Genomic DNA, 16,797 nt, shown 5'->3' with positions numbered 1-16,797 from the left:
TCGTGTTTTTTATTGTCACGAAATAACCCTCCACACCTTACCTTCACTACATCACTTCCCCCCCCTTCCCCCCCTGGGGCACCTATACCATCATAATTGTATATACTTTCTGAATATTCAATAATGCTCGTTTTCCTATAATGTGAATAAAACATTATAGAGGTATTTCTGTTTATGTGATTTACTTGACTGTTTTTTCTAATTAATTTGTTCTCCCTCACTGGGACCCCCCTATTCATAACGATAACTACCCAGGTCCCAGCGACTTGTTTTGGGTTAACCCTTATCACATATAACGCCCTGGTTAGAGTAGGCACTGAGGCGAGAATTATCAAGTCCGCTGACCCTGGTCCACGACCCTGCCGCATCGGGAATTGAACCCTGGTCCCGGGCCGTTCTCTGCTTCCGGGTCTGCCGCCTCTAACCAGTGAGCCACACCACTCCACTAATGGAGGTTGCAGCGATCACTTCGATTTTAAAACCAGATAAAGAATCTACTGCCTGTGAATCCTACACTTTTGAATAGTGACTACAAAATCCTCGCCAATATTTTAGCCAGAAGATTAAGCGGGGTGGTGATGGAGCTATAAATGAAGACCAGAAGGGCTTTAAGAAGGGAAGAGTCCAGCATGAGTTGACGCATGAACTGACAATCTCAGTTGATCTTGCAACAAGTTTTAAACTCCTGCTTGCTGTATAAGTATTGGACGCTACTAAGGCATTTGTCAGGGTTAACTACTCTTATTTGAATGGATTTCTGAAGCATATCCTGGGATACAGGCCAATGGGTCATCCAGATGATTTATAAAACTCCTAGGGCCAGAATCTTTCATATTGATAGGTTAACATCTGAATTGTAAATAACCAGGGCATGAGACAGGGCTGCCCACTGTTCCCATTGCTATTTGACCTATACATTGAGCCACTGGTGTTTAAGCTTAAGACAGAGAAGGAAATAACCCTTTTTGATATGATGCTTGGGAAAAGAATGTCTCACTCTACGCTGATGACTTTATGATTATGCAACAAATCTATGTTTGGCACGTCCAACCATTAGGCGCCTGACAGAAGACTTTGGTAAAGTTTCTGGCTACACTGCAAATTCCCTAGAGATGGAGATAATGGTCTGGAATGTTGAGGGCAGGAATTGGTTAATAAAAAAGGACATGAAGTACCTAAGAATTGAGATCACTCATGATGTAGTAAAGATTGCCGAATTTAATTTGAAAAGGGTACTGGGTGAAACGAGCTGGTTACATCTTCTGTTAACAATATTTGAAAGAACAAACCTGATAAAAATGATCATCTTGCCATAGTGTATCTTTATCTACATGTCTAAGAGGGCAAGGATCGCAAGGAAGAAACTTTGCAAATGGTACAACAGGGGTGGACTATCATTGTCGGCTTTTCAGATGTATGCATCGATCTTTCAGCTGAAAAACAGCAGATACTTACTTTTGAAGGAAGTCCATGGAGTTAGCCATATGCTGAAAGCCATTTTAAAAAGGTCAAAGGGTGGGAATCAAAGTTTTTGTATAAATTCTAGGACATGACATGCTACAAGAAGGTGAGGCTAAAGGTTTTATAGGAGAAAGCTTTCACTTGAAGGCATGGAAGTCGAGTAACGAGGCTCCCATACTATAGTGGATATGCTCTGGTCTGGGATTTGCCAGGTCCTCTAGAATGTTTGAAGGACAAGATAGCCATGCTGCTCTGAGATAGAGACAAGTGGCTGGGGTCAGTTGCTTCAGGGAGGGAAGCTCCTCCCCAGGGCGGATCTCCAGAGGGAGACTTGGAGTAACATCTCCAAGTTCAAATATCTGAAACTCAACATGAGCTGGAAGAATGGAGGATGGGAACACAAATGAGTTAGAAGAACATTTGATGAAAGGGCAGCAGCTGAAAAAAGAGATCTCACTATGGTATCGGCTGATGCTAGAGATTGTGAATGGAGACTTCGCCCTTTCCCAGGTGCTACGGGTAAGATACCTGCTGAGGCTGCAGATCCAAGATTTATGGTAAGTATCAATGTGCACTCTTCATAGCACAGGAAAATCAGCAAAGTTAAGAAGGAAGCATCTGTTCTCCATACTTAGAGTGTACTGGATGCCAAGTAAGATCTTAAAGTTTTAGAGGAACTATCTGGCATCTTGCCCAAATGTAATCTTGAAGAGGCGGTTCATATCCATATGTTTATGGAATGCCCCGGGATTCAACAATACTAGAATGATGTGGGTAAGGTAATGAGAGACATCCAACAAGAAAAAATCAAGGTAAGCCTGGAGCTGATAATTTGTGAGAGCACACCTGGGTGCATCAAGTTGAGTAAGGATAACAGTAAGTTGTTGGTATATCTGATTCTGTTGGAGAGAAGGGAAATTTGCAGAAAATGGATAACAAAGGTTGTAAAGTTGAATGGTTGGACTCCATCATGTACATTCATAAAATGGAAATGAACAATGCTTTGAAAAAGGAGCATGGACATGTTCATCATTTATCAGATGGAAGGAGGGAACATACAAGGGGGGGAAATAACATTTTAAAGAAATATGGATAGCTCAAGACAAGCATAGACCTACGGTTATGTCTCTGGTTCCTCTTCTGTCATGTTTACACCATGACCTGGATCTTGAAATTCCGATCGCTAAGGGACAGATCCATAAGGGTCGCAATATCTTCCCATGCAGGATAAATTTAAGATCTCCTGCACAAGAAGTAATAGTGGCATGATGGAAATCAAAGGGTACTAGCTAGAAGGGAATGAGGTTAATGGGCACAAAAAAATAAAGTAAATAAATATGCTGTCTTTTTCTGACAAATAGCTTCGGAGTTTGCAAAGCATTGAGGGAGAGAAGAAGAACCTGTTACAAAAATTGCCTGGATGGTATTCGACAATACGCTGTTTTGGAAAACACGTTGGAAAGGTATGAAATACTTATTGCTGAGACAGTTTTTTTGTATGTCTGGTGAAAACACTGGTCCTTAGGGTGATGGAAACACAACTTTGTGTTGGGCATAACAGAAATCTGTAAATTACCAGCAACAGCTTTCAGCTGATATTGTCCATTGTGGACTTTGGAGACTGCAGTGCAGTACATACTGCCCCTGTGTAGTTGGGAATTCACTTTCACGTTCATTGACAGGACTTGTACATTCCCACCTGGGATTACTAGAGGGTATTGCAGCATCAGTGGAGCTGGAAGGATAAAATCTGCAGTGGAGGCCTGTTAGCAATTGCGTTTCTGGTTGGCAAATGTATGCGCCCTGTTCAACCAGAAGCAAAAATCCTAGTCAGGGTAACCTAAATACACACTAATAGATAACCTGTGCTCACCCTCTGGTAGCTTGACACAGAACAGTCAGGCTCACCTAAAGAGGCAATGTGTTAAGTATTTGTGCAACACACACAAACAGTAACAAAATGAATACACCACAAAAGGACTCCACTCAGGTTTATAACAAATAAGTTATCATATTCTAAACAAAACAATGACAAATGACCATAATTCAATGTATAGAAGTTGAGATATTGAATTTTTTAAAAATAATAAAATTAAGCGCTTAGAAGAAAGTAGTGGTAAAAGGTTACTTTAGGTTGTGCTGGACAAGGGCAAATTCAAAGTTCGGGTCAACCTTGTGAAGCGGAAGCTGGCTACAGGTCCCACGCAGGCCCTATTGAGCAAAGTACCTTTCCTGGTCGAAAGCAACATGATGTATCGATCTTCTACATGCAGCGAAAGCGATGCATCAGTTCTGAAGACAGGTGCCGGAGTTGAGATGTGTTGAGCGATGCCCAGGGTTCTGCCATGCAGTCGAGGGTATGCATTGATCTCACCAAGCTGTAGCGGCAGTGATACTCTGTCTGATGCGTTGATTTCTGGAGGCAAAGCTCTGGTTTCGATGCGAGGTGCCGATTTTACTCGCACAATTGGGTCAATAAGCTGGCTGTGTTATACACAGGCAGAAGACGTATCGAAATCTGTGTTGCTAGTATCTGGGTCACTTCCAGTGAGACATGAGCAGGAGCAGGGGTAGAGACTTTGATACCCCTGAGTCTCAAACAGCAGAAGGCAAGGCAACAAGCCCTTGGAGATAACTCAGAGTGAAGGCAGAGTCCAGCTGGCCCCCAGCAGAGTCAGGGAGCAGCAGGCAGTAGGGCAATAAACAGAAAAGCAGGCCTTCTAGATCAGCAGTCCAGTTGAGTCCTAGAGACAGAGGTTCACTTCAAGATCCAGAAGTGTCTGATTTGATGGGGTCAGAGACCCCCTACTAATACCCAAATGTGCCTCTCATGTGAGGAATGACTTCAAAGCAGCTCCCTGAAGTGCACAGGTCCCCTTTCAGTCCAGTCCTGCCTGCCAGGCTAACTATGGGGGGGGGGGATTAGCTCTTTGCGGAGGGACGGGACACTACCTATTCAAGTGAAGTGTTAGCTCCTCCTTTTTATCCTCCCCAGGTACGGCCATCAGAACGCAGATGCATTTAGATGGGTACTAGGACACGTCTAGTCTTCCTGTGTTGGGGCTGTCTCGAAGGAATGCACACAGTGTAGCTATCCCAGATTTGTATTGGAGACAGGCTGTCAGGCGCACAGAGCAGTAAATGCAGAGAAATGTGCATTTCTAAAAGTAATGTTAAATCTAACTTCACCAGTAAGGAGGCTTTATCATTACCATTCCAAAGATATGAAACATGGAATAGCTTCTCCTCTCTGATCAGGAATTACAGCTTAAAAGTGTATTAAGGAATTCCCAATGTTAATCTACGAGACGGGTAGGCCTCACAACAATGAAGAATGAAATTGGTTGTTTGTCACTACCAGGACATGCAAAACATAAAAGTACACATCCTACCTTTTACGTACATAGTACCCATAGCACCCTGCCCTTAGGGCTACCTAGGGTCTACCTTAGGGGTGACTTATATGTCATAAAAATGGGAGTTTAAGGCCTGGCAAGTAGTTTTAAATGCCAAGGCGAAATGGCAGTAAATTATACACACTGGCCTTGCAGTGGTAGGCCTCAGCTAGGTTTGAAATGCTCCTTCTGTTGGTGTCAAAATCAGTCCTGCAGCTCAGTAGAAGCATTTAACTTACAGACTCTGGGTATATGGTATACCACTGTCATGTAGTTCCTATAGAAAGTATAAAGGATCTGCATGTTCATACAACATACACTGTAGGATTGGTGTCAGATGAACTCTGATCACCCCTCCGGATATGTTGGTCCTTTTTGTACCAACTAGCTCATAGTGCCCCCAGAATCTCCTCTTACCAAGGAGAGAATAGTTCTTGGCAACCATCGAACATGAGAACCCTGATTCCTCAGGACCGTGGAAACAATATACTACCTTTCACTCAGTCACTAGTGCTTACTTAGCTTGTCTCAGAGAAATACACTGAATAAAACAGGCTTGGCATTTTCAAAAAGCATTTATTGAACAGTTGTTATTCTGGTGTAGAATAGATGTGCTGCAATAACTGTTAGACAGTATAAGATATAAATGATTTACAGTACTATAAACGTTAATGGATGGTATAGTTCTACCATCTTAATAAAATCATGAATACATTCGATTATATAAAACACATGATAAAAGATGCTTACTCCTACAATGTCCTCCCTAACTAGATGTACCTACATGTACCTAAAATGGGTATAGATGTTAAGCCAAGAATCCCTATGGGATTTAGTCAACCCAATTACCTGAAATGTGAGGCTGTGGGATCCCATCCTGGTCTCAAGCTGAACACCCCATGAGGGATGTTAGACCACTGCAAGCTGGAGTATCTGCATGCAGGAACCTCAGCGTCTCTGGTCAGTGTGTCTGCCGGGAAGTCTTAGTCTCCTCTAACTATCTTAGCAAGATGTGATGTATATATACCCATAGGTCTCCCCAGGGGTCCTACCTTGCTGTATTACTGTGTCTGCCTAAGGATGACGTCGGGCATGAACTTTATACATAGATTTTATACAGGCGATGGCAGTCCTGCTGTGCTTCCAAAATTCCTCATGCATAATGTATGAGATTTTGAACTAGGGAAAACCCTTGTTCTGAATGCAGTGTAATATCTAGGTAGAAGTTCAGTCCCTGTAAACCGTGACCAGTGTAATGTAGGGAGAGAATATAGGTTAAGGGTAACTAGTTTACCGAGGCCCATATTATGATACCTATGTGGAATATAACACCCACTCCTCTTCCGAATGGACGACATAGTTACATTCTAAAAGTACTACTAGGTGGACTAGGTACTTGTACACAAATAAATAAAACATTAGTTTCTTGTTGCGTTAAAAAACGTTATTTTAACATTTTGAAAAGTGTTCTAAAAAAAGGTAAATAAAGAGAAAAAGAGATGAAAAAAATATTAGACATTGGCATTGAAGCTACTGCGCTAATGTGTCCATAGATATAGTCCAAAATACTGCAAGCATTTTGAAAGCCATACATGCTCAAAAGGAATGTAAATTTATAGAAAGAGTTCTAATTTTCTTTTTTGTTTTTCAAAGACCAAATATCTCTCAGCACACGATGGGCCAAGTGAGCCAAATGTTTATGTGTCCTGGCTGGTAGAGGCAATATTCTCGTTGCTTGCTTCCACAGTCGACTGTCCCTGTAACACTTCGCAGATTATGTCAATTGAGCACAGATGATTTTCCGTTATATCCACAGCCAGTGCTGGGGCAGCCTGTGCACCATCCAAGGCCTGGGTGTCAGAGGAGGAGCTGGTATCTATACCAACAGGAGCTGATACTACCTGTGGTGGGTCTAAGAATGGCAACATCAACATGGGAAGATGCTGGGAACACTGCAGAACATGGGCCGTTATTGGATCCAGTAAAGCATCAACGTCCGGTTCGCACATGATTGGAGTGTCAGACAGAGATCCAACATGCATTCTTCTCCGCAAAACAGGCATCGGAGGACAGGTAAGATGCAGCCCAAACAGACTGGTCTAAATGACAAGAACCAAGAAGCTACTACTCAGTATCGGCCACATAGTGTGGTTTGATTAGATCAATTAAGACTAATCTTTTCTCCTTTTTATCGGCAAGAGGTGGCAGAAGTAGTGTTCATGTTCCTTCATCTGGTAGGACAGGTACAGGCTTTCTGTATGATGGCCCAAATTATTTTTTGCCCGCTATTTTCTCTCTGACCAGATCCCCGACTTTAGGGATCCAGACAGGTCTTGCTGTGACACTTTTTACTTCCCAAGTAGCGTTCCTCTTTACTTTGGCATTACTCTGTAGTGCCCTGGATTCATTCCGGTCCTGTAAAACAGCCAAACGTTTATGGATGTCAAAAGGTTTTTTATCCGCCACTGTACCTTCACAATCAAGATCAGGTACCCACATTCTCGTCCCAAATAGGACCTCATAAGGAGTGACACCCCCTAGAGAGCTTCTTGGCTGATTTTTCTAATGCCCTTTGGACTCCATAAAAATGTTTTACCCAATTTTCACCCGAGCCAAATACTCTAGCTGTTAAAGATTGCTTTAAGTCCAGGTTTTTCTTTTCCTGAACTGAATTTCTCTCTAGATGGTACGGAGAGGAATACCGCAGTGCTACACTCTGACTTCCCATAGCTTCCTTGTAAGCACTAGAGCTAAACGCGGGGCCACTGTCAGAATGTAGTGTGCCGATTGCGTATGTCCCTATAAAGACTCTGAATTTTTTTTAAACAGTTAGAGCGTCAGCCGAGCGCTGGGGCCACACCCAGAGGAACCTAGAACAGGAATCCACTGCTACCATGATATACTTGTAAGCCCCATCAGATTGTAAGGGTCCGCAGTAGTCCAAATAAATGCACTTGAGTGGTTTGTCTGATATTAGTAATGGTGTCTGCACTGGACTTGTTACTGTGGAGCCTTTCATCTGCTGACAGATGTCACATTTCAAGACGTAGTCCTTAGTCTGGTTTCTTAGTTCTGCCCACCAGTAGTGCTGTTTCAATAGAGACACAGTAGCAGAAACTCCTGCGTGTGCAGAACCTATATCCTTGTGTGCTGCTCGAATTAATCCTAACTTTTGATCCATATTTGTATTACTCTATCCCCCACCGCAGGAATTTGAGTGAATGGAACATTGTTTGCATCTAACTTTTGGAAGTACTTAAGTGGAAATCATTTTATTACTGCTGAGGTATTGCGTGTGGCAATAATTGCAACCATTATCTCACCGTCTATCCTCGTTTTAGAACTAGTGATTGCAGCTACGGAAGCCGTGCATATGAATTCCCTTCAATGTGAACGCCATCATGTTGATGACTCAGTGTGTGTATCACGTGAGCCCTTGTTAGTTCGTTTTTCACCTCCACTACCTGTTCCCATTCTTTTTTATGCTTAATTGTGCCACCTTTTGCATCTTTAAACCCATTCTGTCCCCAATAATGTAAATATTCATTGTAAGACTGTACACAGTAAAAGGAATCACACACGATAAGTGTGAGGAATTCTCAATCCATATTTACCAGTGCCAGTATTCGTGCTTTTAGTTCTGCCAGCTGCGCAGTGCAATCTGCAAGAGACTGTGTTTTTGTGCAATTCGGATAAAACTTTCCATCCTGCATATGTCCTATAACGATAGAATACGCTGCACTGTATTGCTGTTTACTCCCTATGGCCTTTTGAGCAGAACCATCAGTGTAAATAATGTATTCATACTGATCCAGAGGCATTATTTCATTTGGTAGAGGATATTCTTGTTCGTATTGTAGAAATGCTTCTGTTTTTAGATTTGAGTCGTACCTGTATTCTACGTCTGTTGCAGTGAGAGAATTAGCCCATTGTATCCATCTTGGATGTAAGGCTTTAGCATTGGGAACACTTGCCTTTGTCACAGCCTCTAAAGCTGGAACTGGGGTAAAGTCTATTATATGTTTCCCTTGAGCAAGGGCTCTTTCTCTAACTACAGCAGTCTGCACTGCTGTTAGTATTTTTTCAGTTGATGCACAACACATCTAAGCATTTGTGTACAAATGTGATTTATATGCAATTGGTACTGTTTCACCTTCATTATATGTTAGATAGGCGTACCCAGATTGACCCGCAACTATTCGGATCACTAGATTGGGTACGTTTACGCGTGTCTGTAAGTGTATTGAAGCTATCATGTCAGCTTGTAAGGAATGAATAGTATCTGTGTGTTCCTTTCTCCATTTTCTAACTGAAAAGTCAGGCTTTATTAAATCGTAGAAAAGTTTTACTCTTTCTGCGTAATCCAAAATGTATGTTCTGCCAAAATTCAAGAATCCCAAGATACCTGTCAGGTTTCCTAATATTATCCCTATTCCTAAAATTATACCTCCTTTCGGAGTACTCCTGTGGAGGAGATCTACCTCTGGATTGAGATCTGTTTTCTTTTAACTTTTTGTTTTTTGCTAATGTCCCTCTTCTTTTTTGAAGAAGTAGGTTTCTGCTTGAAGGTCTCCTTCTTGGGACTACTCATCAGTTGTGGTTTTAACACTTCTCCGCCCAAACTGTCCCTGCCTAATTCTGCATACGCAGTTTAAATTATTTTGGGTAGTTCCTGCTCCTGTTGTAAAGGACTGAACTCCCTTAGGCGTTGGCGGATAGCCACTGATGCTGACTCCCCTTTAATATTTGCTAATATTGTTGCTGATACCTGGGCATAGTTACCTAGTAACTTCATCCCCAAGTTCAGAGCAGGTTCTGCTCCATACTCGTTCTGTATTTGTCTTAATTCATCTGGTATTACTACTAATGACGGGATACCATGAGTTCTAGTATATATGGCAGCGAAAACTGTCCCCACAAACAATCCTCTATTTGTGGTGTGATCCGCATGGGCGAGCAAATTGTCAGCATTCTGTGTTTTTCATAAGGGCTTGTATTTGGGAATACTGCTTCTAGCCGTGTTATTTTCTGAGCTATCCAGAATGGCATTTGTTCATGTTTTGCGGGCATTTTACCCATTACTGCGTGTAACGTTTGTGGTGTAATTTTAGTTGCTGTGTTTTGATCGTGAGCTGTATTTGTTGTTACTATCACTGGCTGGGCTGGACTGTAAGTGTCCTCATGACTAATTGTGTCATGTTCCTGTAAAGTTTTATTAATTCTTTGTGAAGTATGAGTAAGTCTGGTCCAAGCATTGTTTCAATGTCAGGATGTGGTGTGTAGACTGCTAATATTGGCCATGTTGCTCCTTCTCTTCTGAGCTGACCGAGTCTTACTCTACCTCTTATATGGGGTAGGGCACCTGTAAACCAGTATAAATGTTCCTGGTACGTGAGTGGAACTTCAATGTCCTCATTCGGACAGTATTCCGCTGGTGCATCACCTTCTGTGTAGAAGTGAAATGTTTTTGTTCTTGCATTTGCTGCCGGGAATGTAATCCACAAATAAAATACCTCTGTTCTTTTTTGATTTGTGTGCTTCAATCACGAAAGCTACTATGCCACCCCTAGGTATTAGACCAAGTGCAAGCAGTTTCAGAGTTACTGCATTTCTAATATTTTCTGCAACTTGAGTTGCATCTGCATTTTCTTCTACATCTGAGAGGTGCAAATTTTGCACAGCTCCTCCTGGGTTATTCGTGTCTTCAATCATTGTTTTAGAGAAGAAGAACTATTCAAGGAGACTTTAAGATAAGGTGTTTTGCACAATTTTAGGATAACTGTGTCCTTCAAGCTTGATTAACCAACAGCCAATAATAAATTGGATATTTCGCCTACTCAGCTGTGACGGAGTTTAGCCCACCCACTCCAGACGTCTCTGGTGTTTTGTTAATAGGGATTTCTGAGAATAGCGCAACTGAACTACTCAGATTCTATTGTTAAATAAGTACCCAACCAACGTTGGTGGCGCCATGTCGTGTAGTTCCTATAGAAAGTATACAGTATCTGTGCATTTAGACAACATGCACTGTTGGATTGGTGCCAGATGAACTCTGATCACCCCCAACGGGTATGTTGGTCCTTTTTGTACCAACTATCTCACAGTGCCTCTAGAATCTCCTATTAACAAGGAGAGACTAGTACTTGACAACCATTGAACATGACAACCCTGATCCCTCAGGACTGTGGAATCAATATACTACCTTTCGCTCAGTCACTCATGCTTACTAGGTTTGTCTCAGAGAGATGCACCGAATAAAACAGGCTGGGCATTTTCAATAAGCATTTATTGAACAGTTGTTATTCTGGTGTAGAATAGATGTGCTGCAACAACCGTTAGACAGTATAAGATATAAATTATTAACAGTACTATAAAAATAAATGGATGGTATAGTTCTACCATCTTATTAAAATCATGAATGCATTGGAGTAAATGTAAATCCAGTATTTGTAAAGCGCTAACAATTGCCCACGGGCGTCAAGGCGCAGGGGACCATCGGGAAGATTAAGTGACTTATTTCCCAGAGTCACATTGTGCTGGGCTGACCTGCCGCCATTGCCGGGGATCGTACCATGAGCCCCTGTGCTCCGGAGTCAGACACCCTGGCCTCTGCACCACACCTCTTCCACAAGTATATAAAACACATGATAAAAGATGTGTACTCCTAAGATGTTTTCCTTAACTAGATGTACCTACATGTACCTAACATGGATGTATAAGTTAAGCCAAGAATCCCTCTAGAATTTAGTCAATACCATTACCTGAAATGTGAAGCTGTGGGACCCCATCCTGGTCTCGAGCTTTACACCCCGTGAGGGATGTTAGACCATTGCGAGCTGGAGTATCTGCATGCAGGAACCTCAGCGTCTCTGGTCAGTGTGTGGCCGGGAAGACTTAGTCTCCTCTAACTATCTTAGCAAGATGTGATGTATATATACCCATTGGTCTCCCCAGGGTCCTACCTTGCTGTATTACTGTGTCGGCCTAAGGATGACGTTGAGCCTGAACTTTATACATAGATTTCATACAGGAGTTGGCAGTCGTGCTGTGCTTCCAAGAATCCTCATGCATAATGTATACGTTTTTGAACTACGGAAAACCCACGTTCTGAATACAGTGTAATATCTAGGTAAAAAGTCAGTCCCTGTAAACTGTGACAAGTGTAATGTAGGGGGAGAATATAGGTGAAGAGTAACTAGTTTACCGAGGCCTATAGTATGGTACCTATATGGAATATACACCACCTTACAAGGGACTTACAAGTAAATTAAATATGTAAGTCAGGTGTACACCAATTAGACACATTTAGGGAAGAAGCACATGCACTTAAGCACTGATCAGCAGTGGTGAAGTGCTCAGAGTCCTAAGAACAACAAAAAAGTTCAGAAAAAAGAGGAAGAGAAAGGTAAAACGTTTGGGATGACCCTTCAGAGAGGGCCATTTTTCAAGACGGGCACATCAGGACTTCATTGTCAAGCCTCCTGTATGCATGTAGATATATGTATCTGTAGAGCTTGATCCCAGCTAGAGAGTAATGAGTACTGAACAAGGGTGAGAGTCCTGCGTTATGATTTAGGATGGTTTCCAATAAACCAGAATGTTCATGAGTGGTAAATCATTTTCGGTGCAACTTGTTTGAACTGGCTAAAATGACCTGGGAAAATGTTGTCAGTGCAAATGTTATCATTCCTAGTAATTACAGGTGAGGGAAACTCTGTATTACTTTAAATTCCTGACCCTTACAACTCACTGGTGGTCAGGGCTTAGGTTTACACATGTAATAATTACTCAGTTTTGACTGGTTCTATTCAGGGAGGCCACTTTTTTGACCATTCTCAGGCGCTGAGTCAAAAGTAAACCGCACCCTATTTGTCCAATTATTTGGTACTGTGGCATTTGGATGGCTATGTTTGAATAAGTATGAACCAATGGTAACTATTCCTGGAACATTCCATTCTGTAGATTTTTAGCATTACAGACAAGGACAATATTATGCAAATCAGCTTTTGTCGCACCCCATAATTGACATGCCATAATTGACAGTCGAGTCTGAACTGTTAATAAACGACCCCTCTATACAGGAAGAAAACAACAGACCACTTTTAGTTCTTGACAACGCTAATATTGAATCTGTTCATCTCCAACAATTGTGACTCATTAATGATCAACGTTTGTTTTTATGTGAGACGGATTGTTACATTAGATGCTGCAGCTTTTAGGCTTTTTGTTTCACTGCTGCACCGTTGTTCTGTTTTTTTATAACCACTAGTGCTCATATTCCTATATTGCAGTTCTCCTATTCCCGGTCACTTGGATCTCGACATTATCTAGGCGCGTGCCCCTTGATGTTAATGTTTGATGGCCTGCAGGCTGCTATATTGCTGCAGGGTGCCCGCTGTCACCGTGCTGGCTTCCTCGGATGTTGTTGTCTTCAGGTGCTTTTGCGTTCTCCGTGAGTCATATATCCAATTCTCAAGCACAAAAATATTGTGCTACCAACATACTGCAGTAAGAATGTTTGACTACCAAAATAATTATGTAAGAATATAATTGCAGGTATATATTTGACATTCTAAAGTCCAAATCCATGTACCTTGAAGATTTATACATTTTCAAGGTACATATGTAAGTTAACTAGTGTAAATCTATGCTTACTTTTATGTTCTATCTTAAAGATATTTTGGTAGGGGATATTCAAGTTATTATATTTTTGTAACATATTTTTACAGCTGGATATTCTGCTGTCAAACATTCAACTCTTGATGAACAACTTTTCTATTTTTTTCTCTGGCTTTCATTGCGAGACATCACATTCTGTGTTTACCTCTCTCTGGGATAAAGGTAACTGCATCTTGTAATTCATTCTGTGTTTTCTTCTTGTTACCCCATTAATCAGTTGGTGCATGTTTCTTGTACCCTGCTGTAGCATAGGCACTGAACAACAGCATTTCCAGTTGGTGGTGTGGGCAACGTGCTCTGACGTAAAGGTGAATACCATTTTGACAGGATCTTTTTATACTGTGAGCTTGAGGGCGTTTTTTTCGGCTTCAGCACTTTGGCCCTCACTGCAGGTGCCCCAATAAACGTGGATCAATGCGATTGATTGCACATGGATCACAATTAGAAACGGTGAAATGTTTATCATACCTGGTAATTACGAGGTGCGATAAAGGCCGTATCATTCATTATCTTTCAGCAGGTCAAATATGACAGAATTTAAGAAAGAGAATAGACCTTTTTAATCAGGACATACAGATTTTAGTCAATTAAACATCAACATTTGCATGTCATTACTTTTAAAAACTCAGAATGTGTGCTAATAATTATTGCATCCAATAAAGTCAGAACACCTCAGTGTTGGATTCTGAGGGACTTTGAGTGCCTGTTTTAATGGGTGCTTTGGTATGCTGGCAGCAGGCCTAGTTGGAGAAGGTCAGAAGTTGAGACAGGGGGTTTGTCACCTGGCTCTGCGATCGGAGTCAGAAGCCTGGGTGCGGACTGGTGACATCTGTCCAAAACAGGGTGCTTGCTGCTTGAAATACAATATCTGACAGGTTTGGTTGCAACACATACACACTTGGAGAGGCTCAAGAGAAAGGCAAGTTAGGAAGTGATAGTATTTAAAGTGATTGACACTGGATCAGTAATGTAATGTAGAACATTAAAATACCAACTGCATCAATAGTTTCTCCTGGGATAGGAAGAGAGGAAAAGACACAGATTTTCAATGCAGGCCTTCTACCACCAGTATTAATAAGACATAAAAATGACTTTTTTTTTAATGACCATCATGCCTATGGTCACATAAGTTCTATAGGAATTAGGGCATTCAAAGAGCAGCTGGCTCTGCTCGGGCTGTCCTAAGGGGTAGGGCATTGTTTATTAGAATACGGGTAAGTTCAGATTGTTAAGGCTGATTGTGTAAATTCTGGGGCAAGCTAGGGCAGTCACGTTCCCAGCCTCCAACTGATGTAAATGAACATGAGGAATCACCAACTGGGGCAGAATCTCTCCTTCCCAATGAAGGAGCTGGGATTCTTATCTAGATTTTTACCTTATCAGTTCTCCAGAATCCCCGGACAGGTCGACTGGACCTTTTTGTCTGCTAAGAAGCGTAGAGGGGAGTTTTCCATACTCATAATTAAAACAGCTTTGTAAATCAGCAATCAAATCCAATTTAAAGAACCACTGACTACGAACTGAAGTTTAAGAATTTATTACAAAGCCAAAAATAATTGGATATACAAACACCTCAGCAAGAGGTTCAAAAGGTAAAATGGCACTAATACAAACATAATCCTACGAAGGAGTCTCAGACGTCTCAGAATAAAAAGCATAGTCAGTTTAAGAAACATCAGGCATCCAATAACAGTCCCTACTTGAAGTCTGGACTGCATTTACAAAAGGAAAGGAAAAGGTTAATCTGTCCCTACACTAACTCCAAGGTGACATCCCTACCTAACAATTCCCTTCAGGCAAGAGTAAAGGTGTCAGCTTTGAAGACTTCCTAAGAAGTACATTCACGTTTCTTAGGGAAGTAGCCTAAACTACTGAGCTCATTCTAAGATGCTCCTTTCTACACCCCACTCTGCCCTAATTTCCCTTGAGTGCTATTTAGGATTTCCTACATCCTGCTTTGACAACCTCCTAACAAAATCTGCTCTCCACCCTCGGGTACTGTTCCTAATACAAAACTCCCAAAATCTTAGGTACGCCCCAAGGCACACCCCTCTGGGCAGGTATCGGTTTTCGGATTTTTCCAACGTGGCATTCTTCCGTCCAGCGTCCGTTGAGGTGTTCTTGGATCCCAGGCACCTTCTCTGCCAAATGTTGCAGATGGACATTCCTCTGGCAATTACCCATCCGCACTCCTACCAGCTTAACCTCTAAACAATGGATAATTCTACCTAACGAGGTCCGTGGCCTTGCAACTGCAACTGAAATACGTGAGAAGCAATCTTGTGCGCATTCAAAGTTACAATTCAATATTCTCTGAGAACAGCACCCTTCCCAGCAAGAAATTATTTCACAAGGATAACCAAAGCTAAGTAAAGAAATCACAGTTAGGCCTCTACTGGCTTCTCTATGTCCCAGGCCTTTACACGTTTAAATGCATTTCTAAATGATTCTACATTATAAGCAGTGCACTCTATTCCATTACAAAAACAACATTACATTTCAACTCTTAACGTAAGCTCTTTTCCATGTTAAAGCGTCACATTTTGTCTCCTACACGTGCAACTCTTAATATGGCACGTTTACTAATTTAGCAATACACACATTTAATCACATTTCTACATTATATAAAACATCACACTCCTGTTAAGGCTCTACCTTAATCTACAAACGCTATGAATGTACCCTTCACACATTGCACTAATTCCTGACCTAGAGTCAAGTGGTGTGGCTCACTGGTTAGAGGCGGCAGACCCGGGAGCAAAGGACGGCCCGGGACCAGGGTTCAATTCCTGACGCGGCAGGGTCGTGGACCAGGATCAGCGGACTCGATAATTCTCTCCTCGGTGCCTACTCTAACCAGGGATAACTCTGGGCATTAGCTTGCCTCATCTCCACAACGACCCCCCACTTACCCTGGGGATGCCTGGTTTCACCTTGGAGATACCCAGTAGGGACCATCTCACAGGGAAAGCCAGGATGGGTTCCCCAGCGGTCTGCTGCGCAGAGATACTCCTTCTGGAGTCGATTGTAGCGCGTTAGAAACCCACAATTAATTTAATGAATGTTACATTTCTAAAACACATATTAGTATTTCCTCTAAATATGTGGGTGCTGACTATGGGCAATTATAATGCACCCCTACAATTTTTAAAGTAACATGGTGCTCTCTCAGTTCCCCCCTTTGATGACCTGTGTCATCACACAATACACCACCCTTAAGGAAAGAACCGAGTTAAACAGAGCTTGTTGCCACTTTCCCTCT

Source organism: Lissotriton vulgaris, chromosome 7 (genome assembly GCF_964263255.1).
Source record: "Lissotriton vulgaris chromosome 7, aLisVul1.2, whole genome shotgun sequence".
Taxonomy (NCBI): domain Eukaryota; kingdom Metazoa; phylum Chordata; class Amphibia; order Caudata; family Salamandridae; genus Lissotriton; species Lissotriton vulgaris.
Note: the sequence above shows the minus strand (reverse complement) of the source record.